This window comes from Hibiscus syriacus, unplaced genomic scaffold (assembly GCF_006381635.1).
Source record: "Hibiscus syriacus cultivar Baekdansim isolate YM2019G1 unplaced genomic scaffold, ASM638163v2 tig00110764_pilon, whole genome shotgun sequence".
Classification (NCBI taxonomy): Eukaryota; Viridiplantae; Streptophyta; class Magnoliopsida; order Malvales; family Malvaceae; genus Hibiscus; species Hibiscus syriacus.
Window position 1 is genome coordinate 380,549 of NW_024062852.1, and position 27,656 is coordinate 408,204.

The window sequence follows — 27,656 nt, forward strand, 5'->3', positions numbered from 1 at the left end:
ATGATGACATCAAATCAAAGACGAAACAAAATAAATAAAAAATTAAAATAGAGAAATGTAATAATCATAAATTTTTTTATTTAACCACTAATATCTAATATATTGATCCACTATTCTTATGGTTTTCATAATCAGATCGGTTAGCGAACCGATCATGCTATCGGTTCACTGGTTTAATCGGTCGAATCGGTCTGACCGATCGAAAGAACCGGACGACGTCATAATTATTTAAAAATTAAATAAAAATACCAAAAATATTTAATAAAAAATAATTTTTTATATCACAAGTAATATTTAAAGCAAATCATAACATATATAAGTTAAAAATCATAAAATCAAGTGAAACAAAATGATTCAAATTAACTGCAACATAATATTTAAGGTAAAATATATTAAATAATAAATATAATTTATATAACTATAATAAAAAAATAAATTTGAGGCTAAAAAAATCATAATAAAATGATATTGTTTGGTTTAATTTAAAAAAACAATCTCACATAGCTAAGAAACATATAATAGCATCCCAAAAGTCTAAAGAGTAAAAATATGATAACAAAACAATCTCACATGGCTCAGAAACATAGAAGAGCATCCCAACTAACTTTTATAAATAATAGAGGTAATTTGACATTCAAAATCATGGAACTTTTTGGTGAGCATTGAGTGAACTATTCTATCACTTCAATCAAGTTCGAATTTTAGGCTTCAATCTAGCATCTAATTTTTTTTTAGTTCAATCTTTTACGAGTTTAAGTTTCAATATTATATTTCGAGTTCGAGTTGAACTTAATAATTTTTAGCTCGTGAGTTTGAGTCGAGTTGAGCTTACTTTTAAAGTTTTCAAGTTCGAGTCGAGCTCAGCAATAATCGAGTTCGACTTGGCTCGTTTAACAAACGACGTCGTTTGGTTTATTTAAAAAAAACAAAATTGACGTTTTTTTTCTGGTTTTCAGCCGGTTTGGTTTGAAAGGTTCAGCGGTTCCGGCCGGTTCACTAGTAATGGTTCAACCAGTGTAAATTGAACCGGACTAGACAACGATTTTCGATTGAACCGATCCGATCCGATTTTCAAAACACTAACTATTCCAGATCAAATTTTACGGAAAGCATTTAAAATCTTAAAAGTATTGCCCACCACGTTATCCACTTACACATCATATTGTCAACCTAGGATGAACTCCTTGTAACCAAGTCTAACATTTTTAAGCTAATAATCAAATCTTTTTTAAAAAAAAAATTCCAACTGTTTCAAAACCATAATTTCACTTTCCTTCTTCCTAATCTCATCTCTTATTTCACTTTACCCCGAAGACAACACAAAAAATAATACACGAATAATTCTCAATTCAGAGCATGACATTTGGGGTATATTTTGAAAATTCCGACAGGAAACGTTTAAAATATATATTTCTTTTTCCACATTATATAAAAGAATAAATGTCATTATCTTTCTTACAAATTCACATATGAACCCTCTGAAACCAAAAATCTCATCACCCAAAACAAAAATAAATATTTTGTGATATTGGTACCTTTACCTAGCAACTGAGAGCACAAAGGACGCTTCACCAATATCATTAAAAATGTAACCGACATTCCACGGGAGATCGGCCTCCCTGAAACAACCAATCTCGAAAAACCTCAACTAGTAGAGTGACTCAATACTGGAAAAACCCAGCTGGTGAAACAAAGAGGATGAGGAAGAACAAGAAACAAAGAAAGGAGTAGGCGGAAACAACACGGGTTGAGACGGGCATTTTTTGCCAAACCCAATTACCAAAATCACAAACCTGAATGTCAAACTATGAGTTCACTACTAATCCCACATTCGATACACTCGATGCTATGTGCACTTGAACCTCAACCTTTTGGGTTCAGACCATTGAACTAATGAATGTGGGATTAGTAGTGAACTTAACTCATGATGGAACAGGGGCGGCAGCAGATGCCTTCTCCATTTTCTCCTTTTCAATCTCTGCTCTCCTCTGTTCAGCATGCTGAGCAACACCGTTTGCAAGAGCTAAAAAGGGAAAATCAATTAAAGCGTAACGGACAGATAAAGATATTGCTACATTCACTCATCATATTCACATTCAATAATTGAATATATAATATCATAGTGGGTGGTCCAGTAAATTCGTCTACAAGAACAGTGAAGTATTTAAACTTCAAAATGAAGCACATTCCATAATTGAATTCTGCAAATTCTCTAGCTAATAAACGTTCGTGTTCTTTGTGGTAGTCTCAGATTATATAAAGCACTTTCGTCCCCTTTACTTTAAATCCCAAATCCGATCCCTTGAACCGAAAATGGCATAAAAAAATGCGAGTAAAATAGAGCATATAAGGAAAAAATTATTGATCATCGATGAAATATCTACCTACAAAGATAAAAATAATATTGTACCTTGGGTGGAGCAACACTTGCAGCTTTCTCACATCCCATAGTGTCTACAAAGATAAAAAAAAGATTGTACCTTGGGTGGAGCAACAATTGCAGCTTTCTCACATCCCATAGTGTCTACATGCGCATATTTTGATATGAAATATGAAGAATACATGCAGGGACACAAGAGAAGAAACTACTTGATTTGGGATTGTATGTTAAGTACCCCTTCAACGCCTTTCTTGGAAACTTTCTTGAAACCGACGTCGATCAGTTTATTCTCTTGTCCCTGCATGGATTCTTAATATTTCTTGCACAACTAACATTAGCACTCTAGAATTACACAGAAATGAAAAGAAGATTGTAGGAGAAGAGATGAGGGAGAGAGTATTTAGAGAAGAAATTAAGAGATTGAATACTTGCGTATATGCGTAAGCTAGTACCAATCTACACTTATATAGTAACTCTAGACATTTATTTATTAAACTAACACTAAGGGTCAATTACCTATAATTGACCAAGATTAAAGAACCTGTGTGGTGGATTTCACCAAGATTTTGTGATGGTCGACCATTAACTTGTGATTCTAGAAAACGGTGGTGTATGCACTGCTCTTTTTGGTTCGCTTAAATATAACGTTGATGGTTCATCGACGGCCAAACCAGGACCATTATTCATTGAGCACTGTATTTGTTTAACACTAGTCAAGTCTAACTCTAGACTCGTCTGATCCCTCTCATCTCTTATTTTCATTAACACGTCTAACATTCTATGGCATTCCCCAAATTGATTTTCCTTTTCAAGACACATCACATTGATTGCTTCATTAGGCTTTGACATTGCATCTCCGATAGCCATCGCCAATTCAGACTTCATTTTAGGACCTAAATGTGCATGTTTATCTAGGGACTAAAACGTAAACAATTCAAAACATGCATCCTAACATAAAAAAATTGATCATTCTGTTATGTAATTAGATATATTAAAAGGTGACAGGACACATTTCAACTACATCTGATTAAAAATCAAGTAGTGGTTAAAGAATTATTTTTTGAACCAATTTGGACTCATTCCAATATTTTGGGGTCAAAATCAGACTTATGATACACTTAGGACTTTTAATGAACCGAGTTCTATTGTCTTTAAGCAAGCCAGAACAAAAGGATTCGATCATTTGCATTCTAGTATGTAAAATGGAGAAAGGGATCAATCCTTTGTGCATGAGATAATCTTTTTTGTCGGAGATCAATCCTTTGAACCAAGAGATTGACTATTTTTTTTCTCTAAAAAATGCAAAATATACATATGAATATGCAAAAACATGTTCTAAAATCCACATACAATCAAACAATCAATCATAAGATCTATGAACGTGCTTGAATACATCCAATCCAACTTTTTTAAGTGAAGAATACTCCCTCGGGACATGCAATTAGTATTTATTTTCTTATTCTCATCTTATTTTATCCTTTCCATAGAAGTAATCTTTTGTTATCCTAACTAGTAAAAGGCAATAAATTGGATAAAGTATACAAAACAATACTCGATTATAGACATTGCTTTATTAAATCTATCAATTATTAAAGATTATAAAATAGTCTTCTGACTATAGGGTGATATTTTATTGAATCTCTTAATTATTAAAAGTTACAAAATTGTCACTCAACTATTTATATATTTCAAACTCGTCATTTTCTGTTAAAAAATTGATAAGCGTCTGAGCTAGATGCTAACTTACTAATTGAGATATGATAAAATCATATTTTAATGATGACTATTGACATCATCGTTGCTTTCAACTACTAACTTGACAATATAATATCTTAAGCACTAACTAGATAACAAATGTAATAAAAAAATCGATCTACAAAGTACAATTCAAATAGTTTTGGGATCAAATTTCATCACATATTAATCAACAGATTAACGACCAACCTTGACGACTATCAATTTTTTTTAAAAAATGACGAGTTTAAAACTATGAATAGTTGAGTGACAATTTTGTAACTTTTAATAGTTAAAAACTCAACAAAATAACACCCTATAATTAAAAGATTATTTTATAACTTTTAATAATTATGATATCAAATTTTATCATATCTCAATCAACAGATTAACGTCCAACTTTGACGGCTCAATTTTTTAAAGAAAAATGATGAGTTTAAAACTATGAATAGTTTGATGACCATTTTATAAATTTTAATAATCAAAGACTCAACAAAGTAACGTCCTATAATTAAAAGACCATTTTATAACTTTTAATAGTCGGATGACTCAACAAAACAACACCCTATAATCGGAGACCATTTGTGTACTTTATCCCAAGAAATTTTAATTTTACATTTCTCATACTCTAATATCAATCGAACATAGATGTCTAATAAAATTGTCGGGCCATAGAAAAAGTAAGGATATCAAAGTTTTAAAAGAGATACTTGCAGCACTTCACAACTGTTACAAATGGCCCGTTCTAAATCGCCATAACATCTGAGCACAAAGGCAGAAATATTACAGAAATTTTAGTTCTCCGGTCAGGGATAGTGACCATGAAGAGCATCAAAAGTAGACTCCTAAAACAGGTCTGAAAATTGAGTGATGCAACGATACCAAATTGTTCATTTTCGAGCTGTAACCTATTCTTTATACGGCATTTTGATCGTCCAAGGACCGGCGAAACTCAATTTCTGGTATCTAGGCAATACTATCCTCCTACTTTAAGAGTTAAATTATTACTCATTCCCTAAAGCATTTGATGTGAGTTTCTAGATATAGTGAAACCAGTAGTCCCCTATCCCTATATATATGTGTTTGGAACATCAGAGAGTAGGTTTTTGCCTCATCCATTTTGTTGCAGACCATTTCTCCCCTGACAAAACTTCACATCCTCCATGTATGCTATTTGGATCCGATTGTCCGTCTAGCCCCTAAAAGAAACAAGCAATACACAAACAACAAAGATAACAAAATCAGCAAAATCCTTCTAAATGCATAAGATACCTTTACTAAGTCCACAAAATATCAGACAGGCCAACAAAATAGAGTCAACTTAATTATTGTATCGAGTCGCAGAGGTTCCACTATGAACAAACAAAAGCATTACAGTTTTGCAACTGAAACCAGAAATATTCATTAACACAGTTCTCGGTTCAATCACGGAATGGCTAAGTTTATAACCCTTGCGATAACAAATAGAAACACAATAGTGTTAAGTGACAAGAATAAGTTAAACGGAAAAACATGAAACCTTAAGAGATGTACTGTAAATTACTAATAGACTACAAGTTCAGACACCAAAGATTTATAATTAGCCAAATAATGGTTGAGCAAAGAAAATTTCAATGAATACAAAGGCATGTAAACAGATATTTTGAATTTATGAATTAAGAGCAAGGAAACGAACCATGCTCCAGAAAAGCACTGCATTTCCTTTGATTGGTTTTACAGACAGCCCCTTCACAGTCTTCCCACCACAGTTACAATCACCTGTACCAGCCTGAGATTTTACACGTGTGACAAACCGATACAATGAAAGGTATAACATCAAAGGTATTTTCAAAGAAGAGTTAAAGAAAAACAATCAATAAAATATAAACAAGAGGATTCAATACAATATCATACTAAATATTGAGCACTAGCAATTATAGAAAATGAGTAACCTTATACAAGGCAAAGTATCAGGTTTCCTATACATAAAAGGACCAGTATTCTTGAAGGAAATTCAAATAGACTTGAAGTAGCTAGAGAAAATAAACACATGAAAGACTAAATTATACACCTCTGATAGGATTAATATCTAAATATTACAAGTTGAGAAATAAAATACGAACTGCCACTAGAGGATCACCACAGAAGTTGGCCAAATTTATTACTTGTCTCCATTATTTTTAAAACAATCCATTAGCGAAATCACATCAGAACCTGGTAAGACTCAAAAAGCAGGTTGTCCAGTTGCAGTGTAGAATAGATTGTTTCAAAACACAAATATTTCTTACCATCCATTATTCTAGACCCTACATTCTCATTAAGTTGCCCAACCATTTTCCATAAAGAGCAAATCCGTAAACCCCTCTAGTATTTTATTCATAGAATAAACCAACACTGTGCATAGAAAAGGAAAGAAATGAAGAATGCTAGTGGGTTTAAATCCGGTCTTGTCTATTGGACTATTACATCTCCATAATTTTCCCACTCTATGCCTACCTCTGGACAAACTGAATTCTGTTTTGTCATTGCTTTTGAATAACTCATATCCTCACTTCCAAAGACCATTTTCCATCATACTCTAATTAAAACCCTAATTTTCATCCATCAAAGCGGATCAACTTTCTTTGTAACTTTAGAACATAAAAATCCCAGTTTCCAATGCTTAACCTTTACAACCATAGACAGATTTCAGAAACATCTGTGTTTATTCTTTCTGGAACAAATGCATCTACCAATCGCTTACCCAAGTCAAGAGAAGTACCAAAGGCTTATTAACAGTTAATTCTCAAATACCTATAAAAGACAAATAAGTTGAATGTCTTTTTACATGCAGTAGAAGCACCATCTACCTAATATGATTTATCAAGAATTGAATTTCAGGTCATTTCTTTTCTTTTCTTTGTTTTAAATAGAACATTAATTACCATAGGGAAATATGTTTCTCCCCCTTCAACATCATCACTTAGATACATAAGCATGGTTGCTATTCTTTGACCACCACGTTTCAAGTTAAACTGCAATAAATAATGATTGCAAAGAAATGGATCAGGCTTTCTCCATATCATAAGAATAAACATGTCAGGCACAACCAATAAATTCACCAAGCCAATTTTGGGAAAGGCTATCAACTTACAGTATCAGAAAAGTAATCATGGTGCGGCTTGTAAAACTGATCCTTTTCATACCTGTACTGCATTAAATGTTAGCCTTGATAAAAAACATATCAGTTCTCTTTCTTTTGAGCAATATTTTACAGATATTAAGGCCAGACCTACCTTAAAACTTGGATAAGCTCCCCATTTTCAGCTGGAATTTGAGAAAAGACAGAAATCCGCTTTTCAATTGCCTTTTGAGTTCAAAGGGAAAAAACACGCAGTTATACACTATTACATAATTGGAGAAGATGGATGTAAAGTTGTAAACAATTGCAATGCTAGAATGGAAAACATGCAGAAGGAAATTCATCCTGAGCTGCTTTAAATGTATGGTATAATTCAAAAATGGTATATGCTGATTTTTTTTGATAGAAGTAGGAGACCTCATTAAAAACCTCCCTCATAGTAGTCCTTTCCCCTAAGGAAAGAACCGACTAGCGGAAGGAGGAAAAGAGTACCTCAGTATTTTATTGATAAACAGATTACATAATACTTAAAAAAACCTAATACAGCTGTTTTATCATGACACACAGAAACAGCTTAATAAAAAACTTACAAACAGCCAATCCCCTCCTTTGCTAGCTTATCAGCCTCACAATTACAACCCCTAGGGACCAACCTAAGAATAATCCCCCTATCTGAAACAATACACACAATGCCATTTCTAATATTTATATACATTCCCAAGTTGGCATTCACTCTCTATTTGTCATATCTGGGGACTATGTTTCTGAATTCTAAGACATGCAACAAGCATATCAAGTGCCAATATTTGCGAAACCATACTTTTAAATGTAAACCCTCGGAAAAATACTAGAAAGTCAGGTCACAAGCAAGAAAAGAACAGATGACACGTGAATCAGGAAGGCAAGCTAAATATGCAAGTCAGCTTGTCTATCTTCAACAAATGAGCTACCCACCTTTAGAGTATGGCTCACATGCTCTCATTGGGCTCTGAAAGCACTTCAGTTGGGAGGGGATGAGCTACATCTATTAAGAAAGAATCTAGCCTTCTAGACATCTTTTGACACCTCTATTCTGATATCAACCAAGTCAGATGGAGTTCAATTAGAACCCTCTTCCTTCGGTAAGGGGGTTGAATTAGGGACTAATAGGAATGGCATCCACTACAAGTTACCGAGAATGGGGTAGGGCTTTGTTTAAAGGCTCATAAAAGGCTGCTTAGGAGTTACCAAAAGAAGAAAGATAGGTATATTTTATACACATATACCACATAATCAAAGGCATAGTTCCTTTGTGTAAATAAGAACAAGAGTATTGCAAGCTTTTTTGAAAAGCCTCTGTCAGTAGGCAGTTTCAGAAATTGTACCTTAGCCCATCAAAGGAATTTGCAGAGCTTAGTAACAACTATATCATTAAGCCATGGGAGCTTTGGGGTTAGGGTTTAGGGAACAATTAAGTCAAATAACCAGTGATGCTCTCTCTACTTATTGCCAGTCAGGGGAACTAATTTTTATACTTTAGATTACCGTTATCAGTTCATGGCATGTATAAGAAGTTAGTCGCTCAGCTATGGTCTCTCCCACAGGCCACAGGTGAGATTAGTTCTGATGCCATTATCATTAAATATGCAATTCTGGCAACACCCTCCATCAACATTCCCTTCAAACAAGCTATGATATGTAGTTGTTGCTTCATTCATATGCCAATTTGGACCAAGGCTTGTGAAAAATTTCCCCTTAGCTATTAGTAGATGCATTGTGCATCAGCAAAATCTAAAAGATTAAAACAACTAGGACTTAATCAATATCATTCTTTTTGCTTCCTGCATTATCCTTATCAGAGAATGGACTGATGATACAGACATTTTTGTTAGAGAGAACTGAGAAGTAACTTGAACACTAACCTGTATCATTGGATACTTTCTCTCTGTCGGACTCAGGAACATACCAGAGCTTGTCCTGACATTACTCTTGATTCCCTGAAAAACAGCTGCTGCAGTAAGGTCAATTCTTGCTACATAAAATAAGGTCCTAAAAACTAAAAGTTATAGGCCAAAGGTAGGAAATATATATTTAGAGAAAATCGCCTCAGTGACCAAAAAAAAGTTATAATATACGATTTTAACCAACTTTTTTTGGATTTGCGAAAATGACCAACAAAATCGCAACGCGAAATAAAAATCGCAACGCGATTTAGAAAATCGCAACGTTGAAAAGAAAATCGCAACGGTCAAAAGAAAATCGCAACGCGATATTCCAAGAATCGCAATGCGATTAAGAGAATCGCAACGCGATCTTCCAAGAATCGCAACGCGATTAAGAAAATCGCAACGCGATTCCAAGAATCGCAACGCGATTCAGAAAATCGCAACGCGATTCAGAAAATCGCAACGCGATTAAGAAAATCGCAACGCGATTCCAAGAATCGCAATGCGATTAAGAAAATCGCAACACGATTCCAAGAATCGCAACGCGATTCCAAGAATCGCAATGCGATTAAGAAAATCGCAACACGATTCCAAGAATCGCAACGCGATTAAGAAAATCGCAACGCGATTCCAAGAATCGCAACGCGATTAAGAAAATCGCAACGCGATTCCAAGAATCGCAACGCGATTAAGAAAATCGCAACGCGATTCAGAAAATGAGTAAATTCTTTCAAAAGCTATTGTATTTGTTTCTTTCTTAAGAATTTTCTCTAAAAAGATAGTATCCGCGCGGACGTGTCGAAGACACGTATTACCACGACCACGACCACGACCACGACCCGAGACGAGACGAGACGGCGGCGGCGGCGCGCGAGAGTCCCCCTTGTTCTCTTTCACTCAACAAGGAAATGGGAAATCCAAGCCTTAAATACACTTCCCAATAGTGTTCCAATACTATGGGATTGAGCATTACTCAACACTTCAAAGAAAATATAGCAATTTTTGTAGTATTTTCCCGCTTAATCCATATCTAAAAATATAAAACATTTATCAAGAGAATTAAAAGAGTTGTAGATATCTCATTTCAATTCAAACTTATACATATAGTTTTAATATGATAAATGTTTTAATATTTTAAATATGGATTAAGCGGGAAACTGCTACAAAATTGCTATATTTTCTTTGAAGTGTTGAGTTAATGCTCAATCCCACATAGTATTGGAAACACTATTGGGAAGAGTATTTAAGGCTTGGATTTCCCATTCCTTGTTGAGTGAAGAGAACAAGGGGGACTCTCGCGCGCCGCCGCCGCCGTCTCGTCTCGTCTCGGTCGTGGTCGTGGTCGTGGTCGTGGTAATACGTGTCTTCGACACGTCGCGGGATACTATCTTTTTAGAGAAAATTCTAAGAAAGAAACAAATACAATAGCTTTTGAAAGAATTTACTCATTTTCTGAATCGCGTTGCGATTCTTGGAATCGCGTTGCGATTTTCTTAATCGCGTTGCGATTCTTGGAATCGCGTTGCGATTCTTGGAATCGCGTTGCGATTCTTGGAAGATCGCGTTGCGATTCTCTTAATCGCATTGCGATTCTTGGAATATCGCGTTGCGATTTTCTTTTGACCGTTGCGATTTCTTTTCAACGTTGCGATTTTCTAAATCGCGTTGCGATTTTATTTCGCGTTGCGATTTTGTTGGTCATTTTCGCAAATCCAAAAAAAGTTGGTTAAAATCGTATATTATAAGGCATTTTTGGTCACTGAGGCGATTTTCTCATATATTTATAGTGATAAAAATTAAGACCATAATTGCTTTCATTCAGTATCATTATTCAGAGCATTAAAAACTTATAAAAATAGCAACGCAAATAGTGGAAGAGTCTTTTTTAAAATTGGCTACTGTACACTTAAATGCATGACGCAACTAAAGAAGGTCAGCCAATTCAACTAATTGTCACACCCTAAAACTCAAAATACTCTGCGCTTAAGTAATCCTATTACCAAAGATTATCAAACTAACCCTTACGGGGCGTTTGGATGGGGGAATGTGGGATTCCCACGGGAATGAAATCCACATTCCCCCGTTTGGTTAATCCGGAAATCTCATTCCCAGTAATGTAAGATTACCCATAGTGGATTTTTTGGGTATATTACCGGGAATGTCATTACCTCTTTTTTCTTAGGCATTGTTGGATTACCGATGTTTTGGACTAAATGCCCTTAATTTTTTTTTCAAAAATATCATTCTTCTGTCATTGAATAATAAAAATTCTACGAAGGTTAAATTACAAAATTGTCCTTAAACTATTTTAGATTTACAAAAAAAAATCTATAATTAAAATTTTATAAAGTTAAAATAAAATTTTACTCTTTCATTAAGTCTTTTTATATTTTCAATTTTATAAAAAAAAAATTATATAAATTTTATGAATTTAAATTTTTTAAATAAAATATATAAATATTTTCCAACTTGTTAAAAAAATATATAATAAGGACAATTTGGTCAAATATACATTCTAATAATCTTTTATTCCTTTAACCAAACACGGTAATCTTACATTCCAGCTAAGCTAACCAAACACAAAATACAACATTCCCAGTAATCCTATTCCCTGGTAATCTTACATTCCCACTGGTAATCTTACATTCTGTGAACCAAACGCACCCTTAAGTAATGCGGAAGTTTGATTGACCAAAAGAAGCACCTATGTAGTAGTTACCCGCTCAAAGTGACAAAAGCACAAAGATAGGGAAAAACAAAAGCAGCCTCGTAATCATGTTTTCAAGTCAAACCCACTTCAAACAAAACTGATGCAAGGGGTGGTTTTTATACTCGAAAAGATGTCATAGAATTTTAAAGGATCATATGCTATCAACAAATAAAATTAAGAGCAAGACAATATCCACTAGCTAACTTCCAGCAAACTTTAAAAAGTTGTTATTTCGTACATCGACATTTAAAAAAGAAAAGATACATTCCATGCATGCATAAGGATGTTTAGGTATATGACCTCAATAAAATATGAAACCTGATATGAGATTTATAACAGAGAAAAATATTTTCAATTGGCAAGATATTAACATGCCAAAAAACCTTTTATACCATTAACAAGTAATTCAAGGCAAACAAAGGGTTCTCAAATATACCTTCCCCGTTGTTGCATCTACCACAGTGGAAACTTGAAGTCGAGGGCTGGAAATGGCTCTAAGGTAGTCACATTCCTGCAGAGAACAAGATGGTAGAGTTTAAAACTCTTTTGTGTTGAATAACTCATGAAGATAGCATTTCCAAACTGCTAAACTTAAGCCAATGTGATTGTTTTAGAATATTTTCAGTATCATTATGTTGTTGATGGATGAAGTGTGGCAGAGATAGATATTCAAAAGGAGCTATTCAATTTTCTACCCACCTTGGGACAAAGAAAGTTTGTGTTTCCTAACAAGATTTCTTTTATAGTCTCAAATTTGTTTCCACCTAGCACTCAATCATGAGTTTATTCTTCTTTTTTTCTTGCTGCATAACTAAATATAGTGAACTATTTAAAATTCAAAACATCAACTTCTACTTATACCATATTGTAAGAGACAAAACCCTTGTTAGAGAATTTCAGCTGAATTGTTCTTACCATTGTGTGATGCAATCTACCATACGCAATCTACCATCTCCTAAGGAATCCAATGTTTACCACTTAAGAATATTTTCTTCATTTATTCGATGGTCCACAATTTCTTACAATTTAACCTTAAAGCTGCCAAAATGCCCTAACCTCAAGATGTCATTCTATATCAGCTAGTCATTGCATGAATCAGATACACAATTTGATAATTTCTTGTATTATAATGAGCTCTCATCACTGATGAGATACATACCTCATTGCTGAGGAAACTATGAAGTACAATATCCGTGGTGACCAGCTAATTATTTCGGGTTTAACCTACATCATCAGAAGCAATACTAGGTCAATTTTTTTTTTTACAAAAGAATCCATAGATCAATTTCACACAATTAGAAAACCGTATAACAATCCAAATAAGAGTAAATAATTCATTTCCACTTATGGTTACGTCCATACTCTGCCAGCCTCTAATATGCATAGAAAGGCTCCCCCCAACCTCTACTTATTCTCTTTGTATCAAAGTTTGCTCAGTTACTCCATGATAATCATGAAAGGGCCATTCAACCCTGCTACTATATTAACAGTGAGAATTCCCCACCTCCTTTCCTCCATCATCACCTCCAAGTTGTGGTATATTAATTCATCCAATGATTTCTGAGCAAATAAAACTCCAGTTATAAGATAGGCAACAAGAATTTGCGATAGTTCATCTCTATGACAAATCCATGCAAGTCTATGTATAATTTATATCCTGCAAATGGGCTTAGAGTTGCAGAACATTATGAGAGTCCTTTTAAGAGAATAGAATAAAATGAATTCCTTCCCTAAAATTAGGAAAGAAACTTATCAAAAACATAATCGTGATTTTTCAATAGCATTAATGAATGTAAAATAAGCTTAGATTAATTTTAAGAAAACTAAGAAAATAAATTATCGCATGCAAGCTGAGGATATTTTAAAACAAGTCAATGCAAAGTCCAATGCAGTAGTTGTCAAGAGAATCTTTCAATATGACTCTCTAATCTCTATTCCTTTGCTCTTTTTTTCCTTTTCCCTAGCAATGTTAAAAAGACTTTTATCATAAAATTCAGGCTCGTAGCAATCCCTAAACTTCAAAAATGGAAGGGGAAAAAGATGAAGGAAAAAAGTAAAACGAAAAATTACAAATCCAAGTCGCAAAATTTCTGCTTCTTTGTCACCGTGCCAATGACTCATACCTGAAATTAAAAGATGTGAAGAGACAAAACATCAATGACCTTACAGTAAAAAATACAGTTTGACTAAAATCAAAGATTCTTTAACCAAAGTTCATATGTTAAAAAATTTCAATTACTAATACTTTATTGTTTGAGAACCAATAAGAACCATACTAACCTCTTGGTAACTTAGATATCCATCATTCCGACTTCTATGCAATTTTGTAGATGGAAACTCATCACCTATTAAACAAGTGAAATAAATTTTATTAAAAAAAAAGATTATCATTGAAATTTTCCAATGGTTAGTAGTAATTGTACATAAATACTTCAATAATGCATAAAAAAAAAAATCAAAGGTTCATATAAAGGGGGCAACTGCATTTGTGAATATGAGTTCTACAAATTCCATAAAAAATGCCATAGCTTTTAAAGATGTTACTTTGAGAGAATGAGTTCTTCAAATTACAAAAGATGTCATATCTTTTAAATAACACGGTAAAGAATATCTTAGAATTTAGTAAATTAAGCTTGCAAAGAAGAAAATCCGATTTTGAATGAGATTCAGGAATTTTCAGTGGTAAAGAAAGGAACAACTTGAACCCCACACTAAGATTGTTTAAGGAACCTTTCTCTACTCATTAAACATAGAAGGAAAATATAAAATCTATAAATATTATGTTGAACATTCAATACATATGAAGAAGCATAACAAAGAAACTCCATTTTTCTAAAAGTCAGATTCTTGCACATAACATAGAGGGAATCAGTAATTAGAGAAATCAACATACATAATATACCTACTGCTAAATATAGAATGATGAAAAAGTAACCATAAGAATCTTCTATTCCACTTATGAATGCAAGCTGAAACAAAGCCCCTGCATATCCTAATATCATTAACACTCAAAATAACAATGAATCTATAAAGAAACTCCATTTTTCTAAAAGTCAGATTCTTGCACAATAACATAGAGGGGAATCAAGTAATTAGAGAAATCAACATACATAATATACCTACTGCTAAATATAGAATGATGAAAAAGTATACCATAAGAATCTTCTATTCCACTTATGAATGCAAGCTGAAACAAAGCCCCTGCATATCCTAATATCATTAACACTCAAAATAACAATGAATCTATGCATAAAAACAATTGAAAATTTCGATCCGTGCTCCAAACTACTTTATATTCAATCTGTAATGAAATCTCTCTCTTCAACCATGAATTATACACGATCATTAGAAAAAATATGATTAAATGATCGCTAAAATTGAAAAACCAGCGACGAACAAACCCCATTTCTAATCTCAACCAAGTGCATCTATCGAATCGGCCAAATCCCCCTTTAGGAATGCATATTTCAAGAAAGAAAAGAAAACCCAGGATTTAAAAACATATAAAAAAAAGGTGGAAATCAGCCAACATTAATTAACATAAAGAAACAGTAGATACCCAGCGTGTGATTGAAGTCGAAGTATAAGTTTAAATTAAAATTCGAAAGATGATTTTGTTTTCCGAATCAAATGGAAGACACCGATTATCATTCCAACAGTGACGAATGTTAACAATCCGAAGACAATCTTCATAGCGGTGGCCATGGCCTACGGAGGTTGGTGGTGTCCCTTAGTAATACTTCAATAGGGGCAATCGAAACGAAAGTAAAAGCAAATTAAGAAGAAAAAATAACACCGACAAGAACAATCCGCTTTCAACGCCCCTTGATTTTTTTTTCTCTCTCCCCGTTGCCAGTGTGTGATCTGCTGTTTCAAAACTAGTTTACTTTGGGTTGGATCTACTTCTTGTTTATATGTGTTAACAAAAGAATCCGACGACTGTTACACTTGTTTGACTTGTCGTCCCTTGACTACTAGGAACCTCTATTTTCTAATAGCTTCAAAAACTAAAGCGTAACTATTTAATTAGTCATTTTCCTTTCATATTTATACACTTTTTCTCACCAAATTCAAATATTTATGTTTTTGTCACTTATATTGATTTATTAATTTTAATCACTTACGTTATCGTTGTTATATTTAATCACTGAACCATTACTTCCGTTACTTTGGTGACATGACACGTTGGTCAAATGAGTTAATTTTTAGTTTTAACCCTTTACTTTACATAGAATAATAATTTGACTTTAAACTTTAAATAAAGTATCATTTTGACCTTAAACTATAGATAAAATATCAATTTGACCCCTAATTCGACCAAGTCTCTTTTCGGCCACCTTAGCTATCGTCACCGTCATTCAGCATCGCTATCATCATCATTGATTATTAAACTCTAAAATTTACAATTCACTCCTTTTTGACATTTGGATGCGAATCTAGTGTTCGTTTCAACCAGAAAATATATAGAACTTAACAAATCCAGCCTAGAACCCTCTCGCTTCCTTTAAAATTAAACCATAATAATAAAATTATTATTATTTCCTCTAAAAATAAAGACACTCAAAATATAAATATATATCATAATAAAATGTGTAAAATTTGTGTTTATAATATTAATAATATTTTATTTACAAATTTTGTTACGACACATCTTAAATATTTACAAATATTAAAATTCATATTAATATTATAAATATAACAAAAAATTATAACATAACATTATTATAAACAATAACTTATGGATTTAATTATAATATAAATTTAGATTTTGATATACTTATTTGTAAAGGAATATTAATGATAAATCTATTCGTATGGTTTAATTTTAAAAAGTAAAAGAATTGTAGGCTAGATTTGTTGAGTTTCATATATTTTCTGGTGAAATGGATATCAAAATCGCGTTTAAATGCAAAAAAAGAAAGAAAGAAAGAAGAAAGAAAGAGTAAACAATAAATTTTGGGATCTAATAGATGACAACGATGAAGGCCGATGACAACCAATAGTGACCTAAAGTGACAGTGGTGAGTGGTGATGACGAGAGACTGATCTAATTTAGGGGTCAAATTGATATTTCATATAAGTTTAAGGGTTAAATTGATATTTTATCTAAAATTCTAAGTCTAACTAGTATTCATCTAAAGTTTAGGGGTAAATTAAAAATTAACCCCTTTTAACTAATGTTCATGTCATCAAGCTTATAAGAGATAATAGCTCAGTAACCAAAATGTAACATTTGATTATATAAGTGACCAAAACTTAATAATTGATAACATAAGTGATCAAAACTTAATTTTTATTTGAATTTGGTGAGAAAATTGTACAAATATAAAAGGAAGTAACCAATATAATAATTTACCCAAAGCTGAAAATAAAAGTATCACTAAATAAAAGTAGCCAAAAAGGTATTTGGAGCTTATGTACTTCTAAAAAATGTGACATTCGAATTATTTTTTTCAAAAATCAATTAGAATAGTTTATCTTTTGGAAGGGCCAAATTGAGTGCATAAATATTGAATGCCACATTGATCTTTTTAGATAACTACAAGCTTCATGTACCTTTTTTCCATAAAAGTATGATATCAATGATAACTACATCATTTATCATTCAACTATCTTTTTATTCTTGTATTGTCATTAAAATTTATTTATTCACTGAACTTTGAATTTTTTGGTACACTACGTTTTCTCTCTTATATTGATTTTTCTATTATTAATTTTAACTACTTTTATATCTTAAAAGTTAATTATAAGAATTAAATAATTAAAAAACAAATAATGAGAAAAATTTATGTGTTACTGGATCCTGATACTATGGCCTATGTCTTGACAATAGCACGGAGGCTGCTATCTACTGTTCTCAAATATCAAAGTCTATATCAAGAGCCAGTAGGATTCATTGTTGGGCTATGATTGTTAGAGGGAGTAGCTTAATATCAATATGCTGTTTCTTTTATCCCAAATTCTTCAATTTTTTAGAAATCTTATGTTTAGTTGGTAGAATCTGTCTTAGCCTGTAATTTGATTACTTGAGTTGGAGTGTGTGTGATGAAGTGGGTTGGTGCAACACAAGGGGCTCTTCAAAGATCCTGAAATCATTTTCTGATGAAAGGATCCCTTATTGGTGTGATAAAGTTTTCGCGTACCCCACTACCTTTGCTGCATAAAAGTAGTGTGATGGGATTATCTTCTATTTTCTGGTCTTCAGAAGGTATCGGTTTTCAAGTAAAACCATTCAAAATTTTGATTTCACAAATATGCCTTGCCGTTGGTGTCAAAAAGTGAACAAGGACAATTTTCATAATTCTTGTCATTCTCTTTTTTTTCTTCTAGAATACAAATATAGGAGATAATTAAGCTTTTTGTAAACCAGTTTGGACAGTTTGGTTGGTGTTAAATACATTATTGCCCATGATTGATTAATTATGAGAAAATAAATTCAATATATGCACGTGAAACAGTGTCGAATATTTTCTGTAAATTGCTGTGGCATAGCTTGAGGATGACTCAATGAATTAATATATCTTATTACCACGTCTTTGGTTAGATTATGTATTTATGAAATTCCTATTTCTCAATTAATTTTTATCTGCCTATTTTGCTTCATTTTTGGTTGTTGCAGGTATCTTATTGAAGAACAGAGTTAATATTGCTAGTGGCACTCCAAGTAGGTTAGTCGCGAGTCCTTTCCATCAAATGAAATATTAGTTATCATTTAAAAAATAATAACCGAGTAGTTTATGCAAAATCAACTTTGAATAGATTAAATTTATTTGTTTGGTGGAGAAAGACCATTTACTAATATGTAAAACAAAGGGACTAAGAATTGTGTTGTTATAGAGGTATCAAATTGATGAGCTATAGATATATAATCATGTGAAAGCACTATAGTAATAAGACTGTCATGCATCAGAAATGAATTTGGTTCATGTTAGGATGTTATTCATTTGCTCAAGGTCTTGATGTTTACTTTACCAGTTAACGAGGAGACTCATTGATCATGCTTTCTGATCTGTGAAATGCTTACTTTAAGGTCCTTGTCCCCTTTGAGAAGTCCTTTGAATGGGTTTTAGAGGAAAGGAATGTGTAATTTGAAATTCAAGCTATAATGGTGATTATGATCTATATGAGGGGTTACGAGTACTGAATTGAAAGTAAAATAATTCGCAAGAGACATCACACATTGACATTTTCATAGAACAAGGATGAGACTTGTGAGTTTCGCAGCATAGAGTGTTAAGCAGCTAATTATCAACATATGCAAAATACTGGTGTGGTTAAAATCTGAATTTTATGACAGATGTAGCAATATTAGGAAAATTAAGATTAGAAACAAGTGCATATAGGCAACAAGGGTTGTCTTAGAGCTGTTCGCAGGAGATAGAATTATGTTGGTTTGGACATATGAACTATGTTGCTCGGACCTGGATAGTTATGTGTCTAAAACTGGTATGTTCAAATTTTCTGGTTTTCCTATTTATTTGGAGGGCCATATGCCAATACCCATATCCAAAAATGTACTTATATTTGGAAAAAAAATGAAGATTCATAGTAACATAGCTCTTGAGACGCTCTAGTAGATGATCTTCTAAGAAGATGTAACAAAATGGAGGACGACAATGCCAAAATGGAAATGGAGACAAGATGTGGATGGAACTCTAGGAAAGAGCCTTCAATTTATAGTAGAACTAATTGATTTGCACCACACATCCCAAACTATGGTCCTTAAACTTTTGATCATTTCAATTTCATCCCCAAACTATGTCTATCATTCTAAATCGGTCCCCAAACTTTTAAACATTCCAATAAGATCCCCCCAAAATCATTCAAACGTTTGGGGAACAATATAGAATGATGGTCATAGTTGGGTGACAACTGTCGTTTTGATGTCAAAATAAATTCCTTCTTCTCGGATAATAATTAAAGGAAAATTCGAGTAGGGTCGAATCCAGGGACTTAGAAAATTATAAATTTATGTCTGATTTATTTATGTCAGGCGTGAAAAGTAATAAAAAGGGGGGGTTTTGGTAGAAAGGTAATAAAAGCGATTAAATAAATAAAAACAATTGAAGTAAAAATAAGATAATAAAGACTGTAAATAAATACTGTAAAAATAGCCTCGAGCTTCGCTTTGACTCAATTTCCTTAGATCATCGAATAAGATTTTCTCTTCGGGATTCACGTCAGTTACTTTGTCTACAAGGGCTATCCTTGTGACTCTATCTTGTATACCGGATACCCAAGGCAATCTTTGATTCCGGCTTCGGTAATTGATTCTAACAACATCTATTGTTGTAGATCAAATACCGTTTAAGTTCGTGGCGACCGACTTGGATTGTTGTTTCTATAACCGTCAATTCCGATCTCAATTCCCTCTTGGCGAAGCTATCTCGCCAAGTGTGTTCCCTAGGAAGTCGAATTGCTTTCTATAAGTCGAATCTTCCTCCCACACGTTTTAATCGCAACAACCTCTTGACCAAAGTCAATCTTTGATTTTGAAAGCTGTTTTGATTTGTGAAAAATAAGCGCAGAGATTGAGAGAGAGATTCCGAAGATATTAAGGGACCGTTTCAATTCTCCCGTTGGAATTGAATCATCGCGACAGCTCTCGGCTTGTGAAAACAAAACTTGTAAAGTAAAAAGAAAAGATTTAATAAAAACTAGATAGAAAAGAAGAATGTATTCTGAATGATGAGCTTAGGCTTACCCCAAGTGGGTATTTATAGCCTCTCAAAGCCTAAAGGATAAACAAAGAAAATAATAAAATAATACAAAAGATAATTGTTTTTAAATTTAAATTCAAACTTAAACTAGTCTCCTAATGCAACTCTACTCGTCAATCTTCCAGAAGGCGTGCGGAAGAAGTCTTCTAGAAACCGCCGCTGACTGGACCTTCTAGAAACTGCCACGTCATACCGCGTCGTGCCCAGAGTCGTGCCCATGTCTCCAGCCGTGACCAAATAATAAAAAAATGCAGAATTCGCCCGTTTTGTCACAAATTCTGAAAAACAATGACCTGTACGAAAACAAGCACAACACGACCAAATCAACAGCAATAAATTCACAAAACCGAAGAAATAACGAGCAAATATTAACTATTCTGAACACTCATCAAATTCCCCCTCACTTATCTCATGCTTGTCCTCAAGTATGATTAACCCAAATCAGTCAAAAACTTCATTAAACGTTCTTTCTCAAGTTTCACATTTAGGGAAGCAAGGTAGAGACCACAATAACTATTCAAGTCAAGAAATCAATCAATTGAACATCACCAATTAGAACAAGTCAAGTGCAATTGTAATATCCATTCATTCATTAATTTCAATGCTCATAACTCAATACCTTACCGGGATTCACTCAAATCACTCCATGTGTTTGGGGTAAAGAAACGCTCAATGTCAGAATTTACACAGTATTACCATAAGCCTGTAAGTAAATCAAATCTCCACTACTAATAAGAACAAGATGCATAAATCAAAGGGTCTTTTATTAGTTGTAACGGGGCTTAGGTAAAGGTGGGGAAAAGGCTAAACATAAGGCTAAATGTTCAAGGCAAGGAACTAAACAATAATAATCTCAACTCCATCAAAACATTAAGCACAACAAGATAAAAAAAATAAAATATCAAACAACAAATTTCTTATCGAAATGCATTTTTCAAAATTTTGTTGTTTTGTCTTGCATTTTTTTTCACGTCTTTTTTTGTGTTCTTTTTTTCTTTCGAACAGTCTCTCTTTTTTCGAACAGCTGCTTTTTGTTTGTTTTTTTTTTCATTCAACATTTTTTCGATGGAGAAACAATGGTAAAAATTATTCACTTGCCCTTAAAAAGGTAGAAAAGAGGGATAAAATAAAAATGCTCGGGTTTATGAATATGGTGAAAACAAAGAAGCGGGAATAAGCTCAAAAGTGTTTAACTAAGGGAAAATATGCATGGGTAGGCTATTTAGTGGGGAAACGGAATGGTTAATCCTAAGGTGCCCAAATCATTTTTAAGCATCATGTTCATGTGTAATCTCGACAGTATTTAACATGCAGGTTCTAGAATACCAATGCCAAATTCGACACACTCAATCAAACAAAATGAGAGCGAAAATGATATGCTCGTAAAGGCTCAAATCTCACCAAATTGTTTCATGCATTGAGCTAATCACATTTCAACCAACAAAGTTATGGAATATCACAAAAATACCAACTTATCACAATTCATGTTATTCGCTATCAAGAATATCCTAACCTAAACAATTATGTGTTCCCAAGCAAGCATAGCATTCCAAAAAATTTCAACAAGACAAAGATAATTAATGAAATTTCCGACCAATTCAACCAATACATACTAGATTCAAAGCATAAAGATAAGCGAAATGAAATTCAATCCTACACTCTACTCCCCCTCACTTAAAGCGTTTTGCCTCAAAACGAAAAAAAAAATTAAAGTGCAAGAGAAAGAACAGAGTACTCCCCGGATTTACTGTCGACCGGTCTCCTTAGAAGTGTGCTAACGTGCACCGTTACATGCTCCTAGGGGTAGAATTTGGCATTGTTCGGACGATAATCTCTCAATTCTTCGTTGTTTAAGTTTGAAATTCTTGCAAAATTAAATACAATATGCTTAATCGGAAAAAAAAATAAAAGAAAAAATAAAAATAAAAATATAACAGAATTGAAAACAATGGGTTGCCTCCCATGAAGCGCTTTATTTAACGTCATTAGCTTGACGACCTGGTTCAAACTACAGGTTTCGTGACAAACACTTCCGCTTCATTTGCTTTCTCCAACTAAGAAATTCCTTATGAGAAATTTGAAAATTCTCACAAAGATTTCTTTGGATATTTCCCAATTTTAAAAACTTGTCCAGAAGAATGGCCGTCAAAACATCTTTTTTACCAAAAAATGATTTCTTCAAACGGCTCCTTGATGATTTCGACTTAATTTTTGGTGCCTGCAAAAAGGAAAGTAAATCTTTAGTTTTTAAAGGAGTTGAGATCAAATTTGAATCAACAACTGAATATTTTCAACTCCCTTATGTCGTCTTTTTTATCATCTGATTCCTTGCATAAATCGTCAACAAAGTTAGATTCATCGTCAACAAGTTCAAAAATGCCAATAAAATTAATACTATGAACGTTATCCGGATATCTCATTGCTTTATAGACATCAAATTTTAAGATCTCACCGTCGAACTCCATAGTAAGAATACCGCTTTGAACATCAATCTTTGCATTTTCCGTGCTCAGAAAAGGACGACCGAGGAGGATTTCAGAACCAATGTTGCTACGATCATTTTCCATATCAATCACATAAAAATCAGCAGGGAAAATTAAGTTTTCTACCTCCACTAGAACATTTTCTATGAGTCATTCAGGATAAATTATTGATTTGTCGGCTAGTTGAAGTGTAACTCTCGTCTCCTTCAAAGGCTTGGTGGAAATTAAATTATAGACGGAGAGAGGCATTACATTGATAGAGGCACCTAGATCGCACATAGCTCGCTTGATTTTAACCTCACCAATTTTACAAGGTATTGAAAACATACCTTGGTCTTTATACTTCGGTGGAAGCGGTCGTTGGAAAACTGCTGAGACGTTCGCGCCTAAATCCACTTTCTCGACCCCGGTAAGCTTCTTTTTAGTCGTACAGAGATCCTTCAGAAACCGATAATACCTTGGAACTTTCCGGATAACTTCGAAGAGAGGTATGTTAACTTCTACCTTCCGAAGTACGTCTAATATTTCCTTTTCCTCAACTTTTTTATCCTTTTTAACTAACCTTGATGGAAAAGGCGGTGGCACATCATAGGGAGATGGCTTCGGATCGTCCGTTTGTTCTTCATCGTTCTCTTTCTGGGATTATGCGTCAACTGCTTCTTCACTTTGGGAGTTCGAATCTTCTTCTTTCTTCCGGGATCTTGCGCTTACCTCCTTAGGGTCTGGTTGTTCAACAATTGTACCGCTTCGGAGGGTGATGGCGCTAACATTCTCTATTGGATTCGGTTCAGTTTGTGATGGTAGCCTCCTTTGTGACTCTAATCTCCTCACGGTTTGAGCCAGTTGGCTCAATTGCTTGTCCATCTCTTGGAAGTGGGTTTCAGTTCGAGTTTGGAATTTCTCCTGGGATAGTGCTAACCTCTCGACAATAAATTCTAATGATGACTTCTGCGGTTGTTGCGGTGGTGGAGGTCTCGCTTGATAGCCTTGATTCGGTCTCGGGTTCTGCGCATAACTGAAGTTCGGATGGTCCCTCCATCCTGGGTTGTATGTATTACCATAAGGATTATAAGCTCTTTGGGGAGGTCCCGGGAAGTTTTCGACTACGTTGACTTGAGCTGTTGCATCGTCTTGAATCAGTGAACAACCGTCTGTTGGATGATCAGGCAATGCACATATTCCGCATACTCGGTTTTGTCCTGTCTTTCTTGCAACAAGAGAGTTTACGACTTCAGTTAACTTATCTATTTTACTTTCCAAGGAAGATGAACTTATCTCATGAACCCTTCGAGAAGGTTCATTATTTGCGCGGAACTGTTGGGAATTTTCCAGCCATCGTCGATATTAAGTCTCTAGCCTCGGTAGGAGTCATATTCACCAAGGCTCCACCGCTAGCAGCATCGATCATCTTCATTTCCAGGGGAGATAATCTTTCATAGAAGTATTGAATGAGTGTTTGTTCGGTTAGCCCATGTTGTGGGCAACTAGAACACAACTTCTTAAACCGCTCCCAGTAGTCGTAGAGCGACTCTCCATCAAGTTGCTTGATTCCAAGTATTCTCCTTCGTAGTTCACTTACTTTTGCTGCAGAGAAAAACCTGTCAAGAAAAAGGCGAGTCATATTAGCCCATGTAGTAACAGAATTAGGAGGAAGATAAAATAACCACTCCTTAGCCGAGTCGGCTAAGGAAAAAGGGAAAGCTCTAAGTTTTATTTGGTCCTCGGTTACTCCCTGTGGTGTCATGCTAGAGCAGACCATGTGAAATTCTTTGAGATGTTTGTGTAGATCCTCGTTTGGCAATCCGCGGAATGTAGGGAGGAGATGAATAAGGCTAGTTTTCAACTGGTATGGAGTTTCGTCTTGGGGAAAATTAATGCACATAGGTCCTTGTTCAGTGGGTGCCGCGGCTAACTCCCGAATAGTAGGTTCGGCCATCGGATTTGTATTACCTGAATTTGATCTTTCTTCTGGATCTAATTGTTTTCTCCTTCTTTCCCGAAGTGTCTGTACGTGGAGTCTCCTAGCTTCAGCTTCGATCTCCGGGTTGTACTCCACTAATGTGCCCGGATTAGTCCTGGTCATAAATCAAAAACAAACAAAAATTAGTAACTTTGGCGAAGTCCCCGGCAACGGCGCCAATTTGACAACTGTCGTTTTGATGTCAAAATAAATTCCTTCTTCTCGGATAATAATTAAAGGAAAATTCGTAGCGTAGAGAAGTAGGGTCGAATCCACAGGGACTTAGAAAATTATAAATTTCTGTCTTATTTATTTATGCCAGGCGTGAAAAGTAATAAAGAGGGGGGTTTTGGTAGAAAGGTAATAAAAGCGATTAAATAAATAAAAACAATTGAAGTAAAAATAAGATAATAAAGACTGTAAATAAATACTGTAAAAATAGCCTCGAGCTTCGCTTTGACTCAATTTCCTTAGATCATCGAATAAGATTTTCTCTTCGGGATTCACGTCGGTTACTTTGTCTACAAGGGCTATCCTTGTGACTCTATCTTGTATACCGGATACCCAAGGCAATCTTTGATTTCGGCTTCGGTAATTGATTCTAACAACATCTATTGTCGTAGATCAAATACCGTTTAAGTTCGTGGCGACCGACTCGGATTGTTGTTTCTATAACCGTCAATTCCGATCTCAATTCCCTCTTGGCGAAGCTATCTCGCCAAGTGTGTTCCCAGGAAGTCGAATTGCTTTCTATAAGCCGAATCTTCCTCCCACACGTTTTAATCGCAACAACCTCTTGACCAAAGTCAATATTTGATTTTGAAAACTGTTTTGATTTGTGAAAAATAAGCGCAGAGATTGAGAGAGATATTCCGAAGATATTAAGGGACCGTTTCAATTCTCCCGTTGGAATTGAATCATCGCGACAGCTCTCGGCTTATGAAAACAAAACTTGAAAAGTAAAAAGAAAATATTTAATAAAAACTAGAGAGAAAAGAAGAATGTATTCTGAATGATGAGTTTAGGCTTACCCCAAGTGGGTATTTATAGCCTCTCAAAGCCTAAAGGATAAACAAAGAAAATAATAAAATAATACAAAAGATAATTGTTTTTAAATTTAAATTCAAACTTAAACTAGTCTCCTAATGCAACTCTACTCGTCAATCTTCCAGAAAGCGTGCGGAAGAAGTCTTCTAGAAACCGCCGCTGACTGGACCTTCTAGAAACTGCCACGTCATACCGCGTCGTGCCCAGAGTCGTGCCCATGTCTCCAGCCGTGACCAAATAATAAAAAAATGCAGAATTCGCCCGTTTTGTCACAAATTCTGGAAAACAATGACCTGTACGAAAACAAGCACAACACGACCAAATCAACAGCAATAAATCCACAAAACCGAAGAAATAACGAGCAAATATTAACTATTCTGAACACTCATCATTGGGTATGTGTAGTGCAATTAACTCTCTATATTACTTAATATGAGTCTAAATGGCATAAATCATCCTTGTAGTTGACTTCATATAGTGGAAAATGCATTATTTGTTGTCAGCTGTTTTTTTGTTGGATGAAAATTAATCTATCAAAAAACATAAAGGATGAATAGTTACGCAGAAGATGAAATGCTGAATATGTTGATTTTTTTGTAGGATCGATTTTCTGAAATATTGAATTCAATTTCTAAATCATTGTGTGTCACGTTAATTTTATTTATGTCAACAGGTTCTAAATAAAATGTTAAATCAATAGTTGATTACATGATTCTGTCATGATTTTAGTTGGCATGTGATGTGGCAAACCGGCAATGTTCTTCTGCTTGTTTTCCAACATTACTGATTGAGTCATGGTTTTCTGGTTCTCTTGTAACCTGAATTGCAGAATCAAAAAGTTAATTGACATTGAGGCATTGGGGCTTTCACGTTTATCAGTACTTCTGCTTGATATTCGCACAGATGTCAAAGGCTATTCCTTGCTTACACTTCCCCAAGTCAGGTTTGTTGACGAGCTAACTTATATGTTACATTATTTTCCTCTCTGTTCCATTTCATTTTATTTGTTTGTCTATAGATATCGTTATCTCATCTTTCACCAATGGTGTTCTTAGGAACATGCTTGGTCCCTACCCTAAACTTCCATGCTACATTTGGATGGATTTGGAAACTATGAGCCATGTTTGACTCATTTATTGATTTGTTTGTTTATTGGCAGAGATGAGTTCTGGGACTTGTATAAGAACTACTTTCACCAGCAAGTCGTTCAAGGCGATCTGCGCATCTGTCTTTATGGTCCGATTCCAAATGGTAATGAATTTAAGGGAAAAAGTGTAGAATTAGCTGAAGGAGATAAAGAACCCTAGATTCATTAAAAAAATATGGTGTTGTGCATGTATCATGCATTTTTGTTTTAGAAAAAGGTTAAGTTACATAATTTTTATCGTCATCCTTTGTTTAGAAATCTATTATTCATGAATTTCACTTTCATAGCCTGTTATATTAGTCAATTTTCATGTTTCTTCCTTAAGCCTCAAAGTCTCTGATCTAAATCATAATCACAAAAGAATATATAGAAATTTGGGCCTGGGGTGACTGGTTACCTTCAATGATGAATATTTCCATAAATGAACCTCTGCTTGTTAGCCACTATCAT

The 27,656-nt window shown here is 34.2% G+C and overlaps 1 long non-coding RNA gene and 1 pseudogene across 1 annotated transcript; one reads left to right on the forward strand and one right to left on the reverse strand.

Moving 5' to 3' along the window:
* Positions 1 to 4,856: 4,856 nt before the first annotated feature.
* On the reverse strand, positions 4,857 to 15,701 carry LOC120139661 (annotated as a pseudogene).
* Positions 15,702 to 18,366: 2,665 nt separating this feature from the next.
* Positions 18,367 to 27,490, forward strand: LOC120139635. The gene is made up of 3 exons (XR_005517659.1): positions 18,367 to 18,517; positions 26,889 to 27,002; positions 27,219 to 27,490. It is a non-coding gene; the product is annotated as an uncharacterized LOC120139635 (long non-coding RNA).
* The last annotated feature ends 166 nt before the right edge of the window (positions 27,491 to 27,656 follow it).